Genomic DNA, 18,370 nt, shown 5'->3' on the forward strand with positions numbered 1-18,370 from the left:
ATACACGTCGTTCCCACAGCTGATTGCATTAAGAGGTTAAAATACCCACCCAGAAGACAATTCTAACATATTTATACATAGCAATTAACGGCAAAATACATATACTGTTTAGAGTAGAATACTCTAGTGTTTCCTAGAAGGACAGATACAGGAGGAAGAAATGAAAGAAAAAAAAAGCTAACAAATTTAGCACTTCACGTTCTTCACTGTAGAAAGAGGAGCAACCGAATCAAATTCTTTAAGGAATGACATGAACTGCCATTCTAAGGTGCATGCTTTTGGTAGGACAAGAGTGGGGAGTGGGCTGTGAACATGACTGAAATACTGATTCAGAGCTCCTAGACATAGTGTTTACTTTTGCTGACTCCAGTTACAGTGCTACAAATGTACAATGCTGAATTTTAATGTACAGGAAAAATAACTGCTAGAACAGATGCTTAGTGAAAAGTCAAAACAGAAGAATCTCAGGTTCACCAGCTGAATTTAAGCCCTGGAACCACAAACAACAATGAACATCATCACAAAGAAGAATAACAGTGATCCAAAGCACAAAAATTAAATGAAATTAGTAGCTAACAATTTTAAATGGTTGCCTGGCTTTAAACAGACCTTAACTGGTCTACTAGTCACCCATTTTGTTAAGGAAGAAGGATATGAGAAAAAAGTCCTTGTAGACTATGATATAAACAACAGTACACAAAGTCAATATTTGTAAGATTTCCCAAACAGCTTGAAGAGTTCCTTGTTGAAAAACTCTTCAAAGGGTCCATTTGGCTGTCTACAGCCATTATCAGACCACTCACGGCTAAATTTCCCTTGCAGCCTGGCTGGGAGGCCTTACAACAGGTAGACTCCGTAAGATCCTGTGTTACTAAGTAACTATGCTTATACTGCGTCATTAGTGTCTGTGCTAGTGATTAGCAATCAGCCTTAGAAACCAGACTCTAACTGGTGTCTTTTTGCCTTCTTTTACCTGGCTGCCTCTGATCCGAGCTTTTTGTTCCTTTTGGAAAATCACATTTCTTAGCCATTTTCTCTATGGCAATGCCCAATTTAACAGTGTTGAATCTCTACAATTTCATACTACAAACTCATAGTTTGCACTGTTGTATTTGTATATAAAAAAATAAGACTTCGATTCTGTGTTTTATACAAGACTTGTGGATGGGCCCACCTTATCACTGCAGAGAAGTCATAAAGCTATTCTGTTTCTGGAGACATGACTTGAATCTTAGATTTTCATCAAGACAAAATAACAGCACTCTGTCCTTTGCGATCAGAGCCTTCCAAACTCATGCTGTAGACCTCTCAAACCCATTTTGGCAAATACAGAAGGCTTGTTTAACGTAGATCTTTTCAAATTTCATATCTATACAAATTTCAGATCTAAGCCTAAGAGCCACTCCAGACTCACAGACAAAATTATACATCCATTTGAATAAAACCTTAAGAAAATGAGATGACTTGAATGAGTCTCTCCACTTCTCCACTCCCTCTTATCTCTCCTTTATGTTTCAGATATTTGATCCATGACAAAGTCATGAATAATATCAATACTAATAGACTGGAACAAGCCCATTGTAAAGAGGGCTTCTACAATCAACTGCTGTTTGATAAACTTAAGAGATACAGTATGGTGCAGTAAAAGTGAAATTTCCCTTTTATATCTAAATAACTCACCTGTTTTATTTTCATAATCTGAGAAAGCAGGTGCAATGAATTAGACTTGCTGCCATTACAGGCTTCAATCCCTACTTTAACTAGAAATTTCTTTATTAGGCTTATGTAGTCAGGAGACAGCCAGGAGGGTCTGTGTAAGCAGTGCTCAGCAGTGCTCAGCAGTGCTCAGCAGTGCTCAGCAGTGCTCCTGTGAACAGAGCAGCTCCAGCTGGTCCAGCAGGGACCCAACGCTGCCAGAACTGAGTCACGAGCAAAACTGGTTGTGCTGTGAGGGAGCAGAGGTAAGTGAGAGAAACACTACTGCATGACAGCAGCTGGAGAAGAGGGTTGAGCAACGGAAGAGAAACAGCTGAGCAGGCACCGAGCGCAGGGCAGGAGGAGGTGCTCCAGGTGCAAAATTCCCTGCAGTCCAGGAGGTGGAGCAGTGGATATGGCCGGAAGGAGGTACAGCCCACGGAGAAGCCCCTGCAGGAGCAGCCCTGGGCCAGCACTGCAGCTGGGGAGAGCAGCCCACTGTGAGGCGGGTGGTCTTCTACCCAAAATTAGCTTTAGCTTTATCAGAGTAAAGGCAAATTTTGTGTGCAAATCCAGTGTGCCTGGCTGGTGCCTTAGCAGACATGGCTAATCCAGTTCATTAATCTGTGCCCTTCTCCCCAGCCAGCTCCCCTAAATTTTAGTAAGTTAAGTTTAGACAACAAAAATGTCCACAAGTGTGCTACACAGCTTCTAGCTTTGTAAGTGCTGGAACTAATGCCTGTTTCCCTATAAACTACAGTTTGGAGTAAAGTGCAATGTACAGAGAATTCTTGCAGCTGGATCTCTTGAGGATTCCCCTGCACCCTGCCCATTCTTCTATGGATCCTTTTTTTCCCTTCTGCACACTGGGACTCTTGCTGCAACCCTATCTTCAGCTGGGACACCTTCTAGGAATATCTCCATGATCTCTTTCTGCATAAGAACACAAAAATGTCATGAATGATGTTGAATTTCATAGTCCATAAGACCTTTCCTTTTGTGCCAGATTTCCTTGGTACTGAATAAGAATGAAAAGCTAATAAGGAAATGGACAGAAAAGCAGATGGATAGGCTGCATAGGCACGCACATACACACACACTCAAATTCACAGTCCTCTGGAGAGCAGAGAGCTTACTAGAAATGACATACTTATCCTCTGCAGCAAGGTACTGAGTGGTATTCAGGACAAATATAATGATCCTGGGCATCTTATTATCTCTAACTTTCCAATACTCAGGCTGTAATTTGGTCTGTTCTGCTGCACTGTGTTACTTTACTCCCCACACTATTACCAAACTCACACCTCTCAGAAAAGTCCTTTACTTTTGTGCTTCAACACATTTGGTACTTGTTGGTACAACATAACTGTAAGTGACACGGACTGAAAGCTTACAGATCCATCCTTATTCAGAAGCTCTATGGACTACGCCAATTTTTCCCTCTCCTCCTTGGCTCTGTGTCACCACTGGATTATAGAGGCTGACTCTGGACCTCACAGAAGAATAGAATCATTAAGAAGGCCAACTGGGTTTCAGCAGGCTTTTGACCTAGTCTTGCAGTCATTTAGAAACGATGCTAAGCTGTCGTGGCCTCCTGCAAATCCTGGAAAATAGCCAGAGCTATAGCATCCTCCTGGAGCCTAGTTAGTTTCCAAAGATTTAACGACTATTCAGGGAATTTTTTAAGAGCATAAAATTACACAACTGTATAAAGCACTGCATTCTGGAGAACCCCAAATCAGATTTCAGTTATTTAAGAAAATAAGCCCCTTTTTTTGTAATTACATTGGACACTAGGACACTAATAACCTAAAATCAGCCATGGCATATGAAAAACAAAATGGTTAAAGGAAAACAACCTTTAGCTGAAATCTCATATGCCAGCAGTTCAGCCTAAATCCTGCTCTGATAAGTGCTGACTTAGTGACATACTGGTTGCTGTAAAATGAAGTATAAACAACTATTTACTTTCATTTCATGCAAAATTTATCATCACTACAAAAGCACAAAAGAAAATATGGCTGGATCTGATTTTATCAAGACAATGGAAATCATCATAATTTGAAAGCTTCTGAGGAGAAAAGAGCCTTTCAATTTTCTCCAATCTTTGCTTATGCACTATTATCTTTTACTTTTAGTTTTTCTTTAATGGAAAGACTGGAGAAGAACAGACACTCAACTTATTTTTTTATTTTTCTTCTGTTTTAGTTTGCTTGTCTTTGTTGAGGAGTTCCTCCTTTCTCTATAATTTCAATAGTTTCATATACTGTGGAACCAATCTCCAAAGCACTCTGGGACTTGAGAAGCTGCAGATATTTGGACTTTGAAATGCTTACATTAGCTCCAAAAGGTAGAAGACTAGGTCACTTGATAAGGTCCCAAAAAGCTTCTGATAGTCCACTCTATGTGCTACACTTACATATTCTGAGGATGAAAGACCCAACTAGTTATTGCAAAATTAATCATTATCTTGATTTATGTTATGAGAAGTACCGCCTTGTTGGCTTTATCTATGTCCATAATCAAAATTTCCACTGAAGAAAAATTAAGAATTACAGTTCTGCTTTTATTAATTCCCATATGTGCAATGTTGTTCAGGAGTTACCATAAGAATCTTAAAAATTTCTAACTGATAACCCTGCTAGAAACCATGAGAATCCACAAAGATTTAACATGTTTAACATGATATATTATACTCAACTGTTAGGAGACAAAAACCACAAGTGCCCTCTATTTTCCACTATCACCTTCCTGTATCTTGATAGGAGAAATCTTCCAGCCACAGTTGAAAAATGGTTTGGTCTCTGTTTTGCTCACTGGAGCCACATAGCTACGTGGCAAGGCAGACAATAAGCAATTATAAAGAAATCATATGCTATTGTGTTCGGTTGCTTTATAGCCATGCCAAAGCACCCAGCCAAATTTATGGAGACCCTCTAAAAAGCAGGAAATATTTAAATCATGGGCTTGATTCATTTAAGCATCTGTTTGCTCTCTGTGCAATAGAAACATTGAAGTTAGCAAGTGCGGAGTGAAGGCAACCTTCACTCTCTTCTCTTGCACAGTTACATAATGATGAAATTTTATGATGAAATGGCACTATACAATGCATGGTGCAATCAAGTAATGAAAGATTCTAGTGGAATGAAAAACACAAGGAGGAAGAGATAGGTTGCTATGGGAACCATCCATCTGAATTCACTGACTTGTGTGTAACGAAAATCTGAAATTTTATGTTCCATTAATGTGGAGTTCTCAGATTTTTACATTTAATAATGAACATAAACTAGTATGCTGGCACTAATGCACTTTAATTGCATGTTTAGGAGAATCAGATAAAACATAATTGTACTTACTGTTATCTAACAAGCTTCAGACAAAAGGAAAAATGTATACCAGTAAAAGAGAAAAATGGAACATTTCTTACCTCTTTCGTATAAATCATTAAATGCTTTTGTGGTTTATACCTTTTTTTTTATATAAACTACAGGGCTTATATAACAGCTGAACTTCTAGAACCACACGTTAACCCTTCTTTACTATGTTATTTTCACCTAAGTTTCAAAGAAAAAAATTTTCCATTGTCTGATTCCGCAAGTCTTTCTTCTTGAAATGAATACACATCAGTGTGTATTTCATAACAGTACACCGATCGTCTGCTTGCATTTGCCTCTCATTTTTGCTTGCCAAGTGATTATTCTCTCCTCCTTCAAGTACCTTCTCTAATCACACCTCTTGTGAAACCAAACAATGTTGACATCCTTTGCCAGTAGCATCTGCTTCTCTTTGCTTTTGGATAATCACCCAGTGTGTTATGAATGTCTATATGTGTACACCGCAAGATTCTCATGATATGAGATTTCCACCTGCTTACACAGTTCAGCCTATTCTTTTCCACTCATGCTCTTGATGCACTACGAGACATATATCCTCTACAATGATTTTTAGTACAGGTTCAAAATCAAGTTAATCAACAGCATTTTGAAAGAGTACTGGGACAGTGGGGTGTTTTCTTCTCTTTCCCCTAGCTGTGCTATGTGACTTGAGTACCAGGAAGCTTGGCAAAGATGTGCAGCTGGTGCAGCATGAGCCAGAGGGATGCACAGCCCTCTGAATGTGTATTTATCAACTTTCACCTTACACCATTTCCCTCTACAGGGCATCTCCTGCATCCAAATGAGATTGCACACCTTGTCTTCTGGGCTACCCTGTAGGGAGGTGGGGTGGGGAGTTTGGAGATGGTGAAAAGGCAGGGGCTTGCACCCTAAAAGAAGCCAAGCACAATACTTATCTTTAAGCTCAACCACACCCATAAACTGTTTTTTTTTAAAGAACTGAACTCCCAATAATTCCTGGGACTCTAAGCAGGGATATTTCTTCCTCCCTCCATCTTATCCTCATCCATCATCACAGAACAAATGGTCTGAAGGCCCCAAAAATCCTGCAGGCAGCTGAGGTAGGATTCTTGTGCTAACCTTCAGTGGAGGAGATCATGTTTCTCTGGCTTTGACAGAGATGGTCCAGGCAAAGGCAGATGAGGGCATGTATTATCTGAACAGCAGCAATGCCACACATCTCCACCATCCACATCTGCCAGTCCAACACCTGGTCCCAGCCCCAGCACTTTCACCCTCACTGCTGCTGCACTTCTCAACCCTTGCATGGTCACAGCCTGCAGGAACACAGGAACAGTGCACAAATATGTACACAAATATGCCTGTATATGTGTTTATGCATGTGTTTATACATACGTATACACAGCTGCTACTGTATCATGTTTCAACATCTTCTTGCTCAAAGTTAGAAGGATTCTTTTGCAAGTTTTTGTAGTTGAACATAATTAGATTTCATTGACAGTGATGCAGTACAGGAGCAGCCCAACACTGTTGGTGTGTTGTATCAGAAGAGGTAAAACAAGAAATGTGTTTTTATGAACTGGTACTTCCTAAACAATATGTTCACATGTAAGATCAGTTGGAAGTGATGGGATTAGTGGCGTAAATGTAATGTCAATCTAGTTATAACTACACGTGATAAAATCATCCCCATTCACATATGTAAGATTAAAAAAAACCCAACAAACCGTCTTATTTAAAAATAAATAAATATCCTCTTAAACATCAGTCAGAATTTACTGCACAATTAAATAATGCGGTTTCACTGAAGTATGGAGTAAAAACTAAATTTGTGTGCAGCTCTGCTGTAGTAAAAACACAACACTTTCTATTGACTTGACTGTTAGTGCTTTATACTCAAAATCAGCAGATGATTTAGCTAGATTGGAGGTATTCTCAGGACACTTGTGTCTAAGGATGGAATAATTACCACTCTTCCTTGAGCAGCCCACAACTATAACCTTGTACTGGGTGTCCCAAGACCTTTTTCAGCTAGACAAAATAAAGAAGATTTAGATTTGGGCAGAAGGTTTCAGTCTGCTCTTGCCAACACTCATCCTGCACATTGCTCTGCCCATACATGTGTGCCTTAGGCCTTAGCAAAGCCACCGACTGTTTCACAAGGACCAGTATTTGTGGGAAGACTCCATGAAAACAACGCTTCTGCACTGTCTCCTTCCAGTAGTTCATAGGGAGGAGCACTGCCAGCCTGTAAGCTCTGTCTACCAGGGGATGCAGAGATGGGCCAAAGCCAGAACAGATACATCTTTGACTTGCTTTGACTTGGCCACAGCATGATATTGGTACATTAGGTCTTTCACGGAGTTTTCAAAATGGTCTAAGTGTATGAAGATGGCCAGATTTTCCTTAAGCTGTATTGAGCATATTCAAAGTAGAAGAAGATACTGTGAGATGCAGTATATTTGATTTGTACTGGGTTTTGCTGCCAGACACAGAAAGCGTATGAATGGAAAAATAAACTTTACAGTAGTTCAGCAGAATCATCTCAGCTTCTTCAGGGAATATCTGGCCACTTAAAAATAAACACTGTAATCATCAACAGGTTGTTATTTCCCTCCTTTTTATGTTTGTCTATCTATAATCCTTCTCCACTGACTCTATCTCTTCCAGATGGAGCTCTGCCCTCAACGTTTTGATTTCTGTCTAATTTAGTCAGACATGTATACAAATACAAGGCTGAAGTCAGATCTCATTTACGCTGGTGTAAATCTGTGGCTGGAACAGCTGTAAAGACACCAGCTGAGTTATTCTAGATCTACAGTGGTGTTACCAAGTATGCTACATGAGTGTTACTATCTCTCCAAATACACAGTATTTTAAATATGTGAGGCTTAATATAAATAACTGTGGAAACTATTAACTATTTCAAAGGCAGTTGGTATTTTTCTGTGATATAAATGGGAACATTTAATACTAAATGCCATATTCAAAATATTTAAGAAATGAGATAAACAAAGTAACACATATTTTACAGAAATTTTGTCACAAAATTATTACAGAAATAATATACTTGTGATATGTATTTTGATCTAAAAATATATTTTAATCTAAAATATCCTAAGATATTTTGGAATTCAGAAATAGTATGTGTAAGAATTGCTTCACTTATCATTACAATGAAGCTATCTTGGGATGAATATATTATCAGCTTGTGTCAGCTAGACTACGAAGCGAAGTTTTCAGGAGAAGGAATGATAAATATATCTGACAAATAAATTTGTAACCATAGATATAATTTACTTTGCAATGAATATTCCCCAGACCCTGGGGCAAACGTCTTCACTCTTAATTACGAGGCCAGGTAATCTTTGATGACCACAAAACTTTTTGCTTTTCCATTTCGTATGAAACAGTGCACCTCCAGCAGCACTGAGCTGGGGCAGTACTGACTCAGCAGTGAAAATGCCACCCACTGCTGCAGGAACACCACTTCCCTCTGCACCTGGGTTTTCTTTGGAGGTCTCCCATAAAAAGCATGTTTGTATTAGTGTTCTCAACAGAGAATGCTTTTGTTGTTGTTGTTGTTGTTGTTTTTAATCCTTCCCAGAATTTGAACGTTTATTTCACAGCAGATCAAATTACAAAAAAACCCTACCAGTATGACAACGAGCAAATGTTGCTGAATAGCTGTTCCTTTTAAAGGCAAAAGAACAACCTCTTATATTTTTATAGTACCATAATTGTTTTATCCATTGGTAAAGATGCCTAAATCAATATATATATATTTTTAAATGGTGAATTATAATAGAGGTTAGATCTCTGAAACTCTAGACTTCTGTTCCTTTGCAGGATGGAGGTCTTAAATAGCAGCAAAGCAATAACCATCAACTCAGTGTTCTGCTGATAAAGTCAAGTTTTCACCAAGGAGAAGGGAAGAAAGTCTGTCCACTAAGCTTAAAGTGAGTACATTTCAGAGGAAAAATTGGCCCACGATTCTAACTGTAAAAACAGATGACTCAAACGATGCACAATTTTGTATTTGGTTTAAGATGTCCGTGTTTTTTTTTGTTTTGTTTTGTTTTGTTTTGTTTTGTTTTTTTTTAGACCAAGAAACTATATGTTATTTACAAAAAAAAAAAAAAAAAAAAAAAAATCTAGACTATGTTATGCATTTTTTCTATATAGCAAAGTATCATCTGCTAGTAAGGAAAGAGAGAGGTCCTGTTTTCCCATGGAAAATCCTACAGGAATAGCAAGATCCAGATAATAATTTTTCAAGTTGAATGCTGAAGATATCTCATCTATGTAATAACAAAGAAGGACTGAGAGAGCATAGTCAGAAGCTGTATGGAGGGGCTGGATGAAACTTCCAGACTGCATGATTACCCCAGAAAGCTGGTCCTTCTAGCAACTCCTTGTTTCTTGGAAGTGTATTCACACTGCTCTTATCACTCTGCTTTTCCCTTTAGAGGAGTAAACACTTCTCTCAAGAGAAGTGATTCAAAAGAATCAGAAATGACAGACTTAGAAAAAAGAGATCAGATTTTAGATGGATTTTAGAGAGTTCAGGAAGCTTTCAAGGCAAGTGAGTTCTAAATTTCCATTACTGCATATTGTGCCATTATGGAGGGAAAAAAGGCAAAGCATCTTTACACAGGATTACCAACAGTCAAGTTGCTTGTATGTATCTCGAGAGTCTGAAGTTTAACTCCCATTACTGTTGATAACTTCCTGGATGGAGTTTAATTCACTTTTTTTTTTTTTTTTCCTACTAAAAAGATGCATGATTGTAAATAACATCGTAATTGAGGTGCTGTAAGAACAATTTCATTAAAAAGAAAAGAAGCTAACTGCAATGCATTCACAAAGGACTCTAAATTTACTATAGTCAGAGAGACCTCACAAACCTTCTGTAGCTTTGTTGAGCAGAGTCTAAGTTCAACTAACACTACAACAGTGGTTTTCAGCACAGAATGAAGGAAAAAGACTTGAGAAATGCAGTAGTTTCCAGTATTATCACTGCTTGAGAAAGCAGGAGTGACAGAGGCAGAGCCAAGTCAGAACATTTTGACCAGAAATGTGGATATGAGAGCAAAGTTTGCAGAGATACTAGAAAAATCATGGCCGAGGGGGTAAAACAGACAAAGAATAGAAGAACACAAAATACTCAAACCCAAAACCAACACAAAAAAACCTTCATTCAGAAACTGAGCATCTTTGTGAAAATTTCAGCTTTCTCTAGAAACAGCTTAAACATATCTTAACTGTTAAGGTTTCTCACTGTAAAATTGGATTTCTTTTTCTGGACAAAATTATAGTTTTGTAAGGAAGAATTGGTATGTTGGGTAGCCAAAGCACTACTGTCTGAAATCTTCAAACCTTTAATCATATCGTATTCCCACACAGAGAATTCTGTGGGCTACAGAAGATGTTTCTACTGGAGTCCATTCATTTTGCAGGAGAACTGGACAAACAAAGCAAGATGTCAGCCTGTTTCCTTTCTTCCATGGCTTGACAGAGGTAGGAGTGGAGAACACAGCCGTGTGTGTGATTGGTACTGTGTCGGTGAGGCCTATTCTGAGGACTCTGGTGCAACAGCTTTGGTGGCTGCCACCACTGCAGGGTCGGTTCTCTTGCAGTGCTGCCCCGCAAGAGATGGCTCACCCCATACTCAAGTGGTGGGGATGTAGCAGCTGAGGGTTGGGTATTCCCCTCTTCTGAGTCTGCTGAGAAGCTGGTAACCTCCAATGGAGAAAGGCAGTGAACAACTGAGTAGTACTAACACCATCACAGCTGTTTCCCCAGACATTCTCAATTGGTGTCCCAAAAAAACACATTACATGTAAGAAAGAAAGCTTTTCCCATTAGGAATAGAATATTTTTGGGGGGAATTGAAGCCCCGCAGCAGTCTTAAGGGATGCATTTGTTTTAAAGAACTGACCTCCTTTGTGATTCATCGCTTCACAGTATTTTGCTACATAGACACAGGCAGTGTTTTGGGGACTGTTTCTGAGAAAAAAATTAATCTTTGTCAATTTCAGCAAACTGAGAAAAATGTTAATCGAAAAATGTTTAGAGCATTTTTTTTCTAGCATGCTTAGCTTGCATACAAGGAAAATCCTACATAACAAAGAACAGAGGTTTCAGCTCTTTGCATTTCTGTTCTGCACACAGAATGAACTTTACAGCAAACTGTCCACAAGTTTATGAATGCTGGATGTCTGGACCAATTACAGACCTGTAATGTCCGCCTGTGTCTTTAGGCTGAATCCATTGTTCTGACAGACAGAACAGTAGTATTTCCTATTGACAGAACTGCAGCAAGAAATGTAAGCTTATTAGTTATTCCATTATTTTAGCTATTTTCTAAGCCATCTGCTGCCATCAGCATGCTGCCACAGCATCCAGAGCTCTTTCCTAAGTTCTGCAGGCCATCTACAATGCAACAAACTGATTTAGAAGAGAGTTAAAAAGTTCTACATGGAATGATACAGGAATACCGCAGCATCTCTAAAATTTGCTTCGTATTTGAATTTTAAAATCAACCAAATGCTGATTGCATCAAAGAAATAAGACTGTGGCAAGATTGAAGATGAACTTACCTCAAAATATGTGTGGCTTTGACTCTTACTACAGAAATACTAAAATCAAAAATCTGCAAGCAGATCCTGTCGGATTTCAACAAGCCCAGACTTTCACATAGCACTTACAGCAGCAAAAAGGACAAAGAAGTATCCAGAAGGGGCAAAATTTCAGTGAAAACCAGGACTGCTATAAGATCCTTTCCAGGAAGAGGCCAGCTGGTGTGGAAGAAACAGGCATATAATAAATCCTCTATTGCAGAAGTGAACAATTTTGTTCCTAGTCTCCGCACTTTCACAGTCCTGAGGGTTGTGTGCAGTTTCTCAACAACATGAAACTTTGAAATAAGCTACGCCAAAGACTTCTTACAGTGTTTCCAAAGCTTGGCAGGATTCTTGTTTCTGCCTGGGGTATACCAGATCACAAAACCCTACAATAAAATAGCAGTAGTGGGAATGGATGAGTTTTTTATTTGTGCTACTGAATTGGTCACAGAGATCATGGAGAAGCTTCACTGCAGAACGTTTGGTCAGCTCTTTTGCTCCATCACTGACAGTGACAGAAAGTGAAAACAACATTTCTTCTATAAAAATGGCTGTACAGAGGAACTCTCAGATTCCTTAACGGGATGGGAATTAAAAATTTATTCCACATGAGAGGGAGGTTTCTGTAAGTTTTGAGGACTCAGTGATTTACCTAAGTTCAGACTATGGCATAAATAGCCTGCTCACCTTCAGCTGTGAAACCCTCATAGGCATTGTCATTAAGGGAGTTTTACTCTAGAAAACAAACTCCTTACTACCTATCAATACTATGATTCTATGATTCTGTGATTCTATGCAGTCCAACTCAGAATGGGCAAATGTAGATATCTACAAAGGTCCAAATAGTTCAACCATTTGGCTAACGAAGGCAATTAGGCAGAATCTCCTGTACCTGCCAATATTTGAAAGCTATAAATGAAGACGTCTAGGGACAGAGAAATAAGAGCACACTTTCTTAAGGCTCATTCAGGAAATCAGTATTTTTTAAAGGGACAGGATAGAAAACTAGTTGACAAGAAGTTCTCTTTTAGCCACACTGCTTTGATGTGCACCCAAGAGCTTACATTGAAGCCATAAAAAGCATTCCACACCCTGCTGTAATTCCCTTGCTGCAAGAAATGGCCTTGTGACAGGAAAGGGCTATGGAACAGGTCCAGTAAAGGATTTAGGCACACAGAAAGCTCAATTTGGCAATACTTGACATTTAGGCACCTGACCTCCAAAGTGGCAATCAAACTGTTAGGATATGAGGCTTCCTATGCAGGGCACAGTAAAATCTTGGTACTGAAGAACAGGATCCAAGCCAGGCAGCAGATTACTAGGATGTGTGTGACAGATCCAGACAAAGCAAACACAGTTTCAGAAATCCTACGCCTCATCAGAAGTTAACATTGCTTTCCCAGGACTGCAGACACCTCCACCCATGAAGACCTATGGGGCATTCAGGCATTCAATAAATGCTTGCCATTGTGGGGACTGAGAGTTTCTGGATCTTCTGGGGGGAAAAAGCTTTCCATTTTGGTCCAGACTGGGTTTATCCAAAGGGAACACAGTACAGGCCCCTAGATACCTTCAATACCAAATAACAAGGTTTCTCACAAAGTTCATATGCCTCAAATTACACTTTTGGATAATCATTTTAGTTGCCATATTTTAAAACTCATGTTTAGTCACTTCTGTGAAACACTTTAAGGTCTAGGACGGAAAAAAAATGAAGCATAATTATAATTTTTTTATCCTTGAGTTAAACAATATATATGCATTGTAGGAAAATTCACTTTAGAGAAGAAAAGCTTATTTTCAATAGGTTTCAAAAATACAGATTAAATGCTAAAGTGCACATTTACAGCTGCTGGAGACAAAAGTGTAAAGCTTCTATTTTATTGATGATTGTTTGAACATGCTAGAAGTGTGTAATAACCAAGCCTTGGATTATAACTGTGAAAGAATAAATTGCGTGTTTTTATGTTTGGTCATGTTATAGCTATGATTCTTTTGTAGTAAGCTAAATATACTTTAAACAACATATGCTCCTTTAGGAATTGCTTCTTTGTCAAGATTTTGATCTCTTTTGAATCAATCTATAGCAGCTGTGAGTTGTTTAAAATAGTTGTATTGACTCTTCTATAATTTGCTTTTTTTGAGCAGCCTGTGTGCTGTAACATTTGATCAAAGAAATAAACGTATACTTTAACAACCCAAAGTAAAGTGCATGCACATTTCTATAACAGTGCACTATAAAATGTAATTATAGTTGTCTATAGATCACACAGGATGATATAAATAATGGGTTTGAGATTTTTTTTCTAATGCAAGCCTATTCATTATATCACGATTTTTTCTCTTTAACACTGCTTTCTATCACACAAAAGCATTAATGCAGTTAATTAAAGTTTAGATCACAGATTATGCAACTTCTTTTAATAGTATATTTACTCCCTCATTAACTGGTAACCATATGCAAAATTGGAAGACACAATAATGTAAAGTTGTGGTTTTATAAACTACAGCATAAAGAAGATGCTGATTGAAACCCTGTTCTAAATGTTTTTTTTTTTGTTCCAGGAACAATGGCTGTTTAAGATTTAACTACCACAGAAAGCTTAGCAGTTCTGACCAGTGGACATTAATTCCACTAGACCACTAGACTTTTGAGTATTAAAAATGCAGAACAATAAGGTGTAGGTGCTTGAGGCTTTATAGCCCTGCAAATTTGATAATCTACATTAATTTCAATTGTCTTTTACATACACAAGCACATGAGGACTCCCTGATTCAGAGCAAATGGAGCCCAATCATTATTAGCTACATAATACACAAGGTCGAATGCAAATTTTATAGTACACAAATAAATAATTAATTTCTATGTTTTTACTGTAACAAAGGGAGAAAAGTCAGCATATTTTGAAGTTTAACATAACTTTTGCCAGAGATGTGAAAACAGTGGGAAGGTATCACAAGAACAGATAGAGTTACTTGCCCGCAGTCCAGGGGAGAAGAAACATGGAGGAATTTTGCTTCATGCAGCATGGAAGGATAAGGCAAGAAGAGCTTTTAAAATACCAGCTTTATTGAAGGTGAGGTAGAGTAGGCACCAAGCTGGATTTTTTGTATCCCTATCCTTTCTGGTGTTTCTTCACCAAGCACCTCCTGCAGGGTGCCTTTGCTGCTCAAGGAGGGGCTTGCCTATTTCTAGCTTTGTGGCATAGAAGCATATTTACTGCACATTTATTTCTCCATGTACACAATGAATGCTTCTTGGAGTATGAACTATTTAGGTCCCAATTCTGCCACCTTTACTGATAGGAAAACTGCTTAAAAAATAAAGCTACAACACTGCGTACTCTCATTGGAGTATTCTGCTTTCTCCTTGCAAATAGTTTCACAGTCTGAAACAGTACCTCTGTAACTGTTTGTACACTATTACTTACAAGAAAAGGTGATAGAATATGCAGAAATTGCTTCTACAGAAATTGTAACCAGATGATTTTGAAGTTTGCCAGAAGGCTCCCACTGACCACTCTAGACTTTAAGTTAGGGGTGTAAACATACCTGATCAGTGGAATTTACATATTAGGGTTTTTTGGTTTTTGATAATGTAGGACTCCTTTTACCTAATAAAAAGAGTTGTGAGCAGCAGGTATGGGACAACATCTGGGAACATTTGTACCCTAAGAAAAAATCTTGACTCATTCTAAGCATGTGAAAAACTGCACTGCTTTCTGATTTTGCAGGAATCTTAGCATGCAGTCTTCCACTGTGGCTTGATGGGAACAGCTGAGAGCTTATGGGAGTCCAACAAAACAAAAAGTCTGGGGGGACAGGAGGGCAAGTTCAGTTAACTGTGCTGAAGACAGTTGTGAGAAGACAGAAGACGTGGCATTATTACATTTCTGATTATATTACTGTGCGGAATCCAGGTAAACAACCACATTTTGTATTTACCTTTCAAAGCAGGGATGTCTTGAAAGTGAAAAATGGGTTTGCTCACAAAAGCTTTTGTCTCTGGAACACAGCAGTAAGTAGCTCACTATCTAGGTTGAAAATGGTGATGTAGGGTAGTATGCCCTATTTTTCCAAACTTGCAGTGAAGATACAATACAGGAATTCAGCCTTGGTAATTACTACTACACCACACAGACACAATTACACCCTGTGTACTGCATAAAGGAATCACTTGTGGTCCGCCTCCATTACAAAGAGCAGTAGGGGGCCGACATACAAGAAGACAAAAATGCTTTACAAGGAGGAAAGAGACCAGAAGAGTCGATGTACCCAAATACAAGGACCTTGATTCTTTTTGGAGTGATTTAAGTCCCTTTCCATCAATTATCGTCCTTTGTCTTCAGCGTCTTATCACAAACAGCATTACAGGAACTGAACAAAACAATACTCAGGCCCAAATAACCCTGTGAACTGTACTGACATTTCCACACCCTGTTGCTGTGTTTGACCAGGTTACTCAGATTTAAAAAAAAAAATACAACAACACAAAACTAAAAAAACCCAGTACAAAAGCTCCATACAGACTAACAACAAATCTTTCTGTTTTAAACAACATGCTCTGGCTTTCCTGGTGTCTTTTCTGTTGTCAGTGGAGCTGATGTCTCAGGTGATACCTCACAATGATGATACAAAAACCTTTGCAGTCCAAAATGACATTGGCTTTCTCTAATGTGACAGCTTTCCAAATGAAAATGTACCGCTTTGCAGAGTTCTCAACAGGCTTATTTTTAGGCTAATTAGATTCTTCCCCTTGCCATTTGCGTCTCCTATACCCCCCTGCATAAACCTGAGCTTTGGGTGCATGAAGAATTACAAATAACAATTTTAACTCGTGGATTATAGCAAGTACCAGGCCACCAAACTGTTTGATTTCTGAGTGAAGTTAACCATCTGTCTACACACTCACTTTTACTGCCCAGAATCAGAGCAATAAACTTCTCTTGAGCAATAAGTGAACTTTTGAGAATATGATCCAAAGTATGAAATCAATGAAAAGTATCTATTTTTTCATTCATTTGGACTAGATATGTGACATTTCATGGTACTTTTTGACAGAACATTGCAGTCATTGCTCATCTGAAAATAAATTAAAAAACATGCGGAAAGTTATAAAAAGAAAAAAGAAAAAGGGACCTTAGGAAAGTCAGCTATTTTCGACAGTAAGTCAGCTTCTGTGAAACAAAGCCTTGTCTTTCAGAAAGTATTTACGATCTATGAGAAAAAAAAATATATCCTTGGGCTAAAATGTTTATTGGCACCTAAGAGTCTGAAGAGAGCAAGTCAGGCCTGTGGTTTTTTGAGGGCACTTTATCATCGCCTGCATTCTCAAAGGGATCTGTGAATGAATAGAGCTGGATTACTCAGCCTTCTATTCCACGCATATTCCTCTCCATTTTCCTTGGCAAGACTGAGAGCCAAGCTATTTTTAGTTAGGCAGTTTTCTATTTTTAGATGAATATCAGTTAAGAGACATTTGTCAGGAAAAATCTGAAAAAAGAAAAACACAAAAGGGAGAGGGGATGAGGCTTCCCATCTCACATTGTGAAGCAAGCCCTTCAACCTGTAACTCCAGGCGTTTCAGCTGCTTCCAATCTTGGAAAAATAAAGAAAATTCAGAGTTCAGGGATTTAAAAATAAACCTACCCTCTGGCAAACAGACCAAAATACAACAAGATGTTACTATGTGAAACAGTGACTACAAAAACAAAGAACGTTCTCCAATGACTAGATTGGGATAAAACTTTGGAGCTATTAAGTTATAAGAATGTTACACAGGCATGTAAGATTTTTCCAGTTTCTAGGCCAGATATATCATGTTTTGGAGAAAGAAACAGTCATCTGTGAAATAGACCGAGTTCTCAGACATACAGATTTATGTTCCCAGCTTGACAAAGAAAGGAACTGTAAAAAAAGTTTGAAACACATGTATATTCTACCTGTATTTTTAATCTTTGTTATCCCACCATTTTTCCAAAAATCCAGTCAAAAAAATTCCTAAAATATTGAAATATTTTTAAAGTTATTATTAAGAACAGAAATGTAAAAGAAAAATAACATGAGGATCTGACCAGTGATAAGGACTAATCCTCAATAAGTAAAAACTGGAAGGTTCCTCCTTTTGCATCCATTCCTCTTCTTTCATTCCCTACACTCTAATTCTAATTATGGAAAAGCAAGTTAATCAAGTGAGATACTTCACTTTCATTTGACATCTATTAGGATTAAAAAATATGTTTTATGCTAACTAAAACCTTGTAAATAAATCATAGTGGAAAGCTGGCCTTTTTGAGAAAGGGGGGATAAAGAAAGAAAAAGAAAAACAAAGCAACTCATTCTCTTTGCTGCATTTTTCACTTATTGGACTAATTTGAGATCTATTCAAAATAAAATAAAAGCAATATCTACACTTGACCTTTTATTTTGTAATAAACAGTTTCTGAAAGAAACAGTCAAAAATCTCATATGTGTAAGTGAGAAGGAAAAACGGCTATTTACTGAATCTAGTAGAGGGACTAATTTGGATGGAAAAGAAGCAACTTTCACAATTTTCCCACTTTGAAATTTTTCTTTCTATGACGTTGTAGTAGCTAATATAAAATCCAAATTGATGGAATAATGAGATTAGGTAAGAATGTCAGATTTCCAAAGATTTGTTTCTTAATTATTTGCTTGAAAAAATAAAATTAA

General features: G+C 38.0%; 1 protein-coding gene across 10 annotated transcripts in view; it reads right to left on the reverse strand.

Annotated features, from left to right (window-relative positions):
* The window catches only part of MEF2C (myocyte enhancer factor 2C), a 134,655-nt gene that overhangs the window by 36,967 nt on the left and 79,318 nt on the right, over positions 1 to 18,370 (reverse strand). The gene's annotated exons all lie outside the window — the stretch shown is intronic.

This window comes from Tympanuchus pallidicinctus, unplaced genomic scaffold, assembly GCF_026119805.1.
Source record: "Tympanuchus pallidicinctus isolate F22 unplaced genomic scaffold, pur_lepc_1.0 scaffold4, whole genome shotgun sequence".
Lineage (NCBI taxonomy): Eukaryota > Metazoa > Chordata > Aves > Galliformes > Phasianidae > Tympanuchus > Tympanuchus pallidicinctus.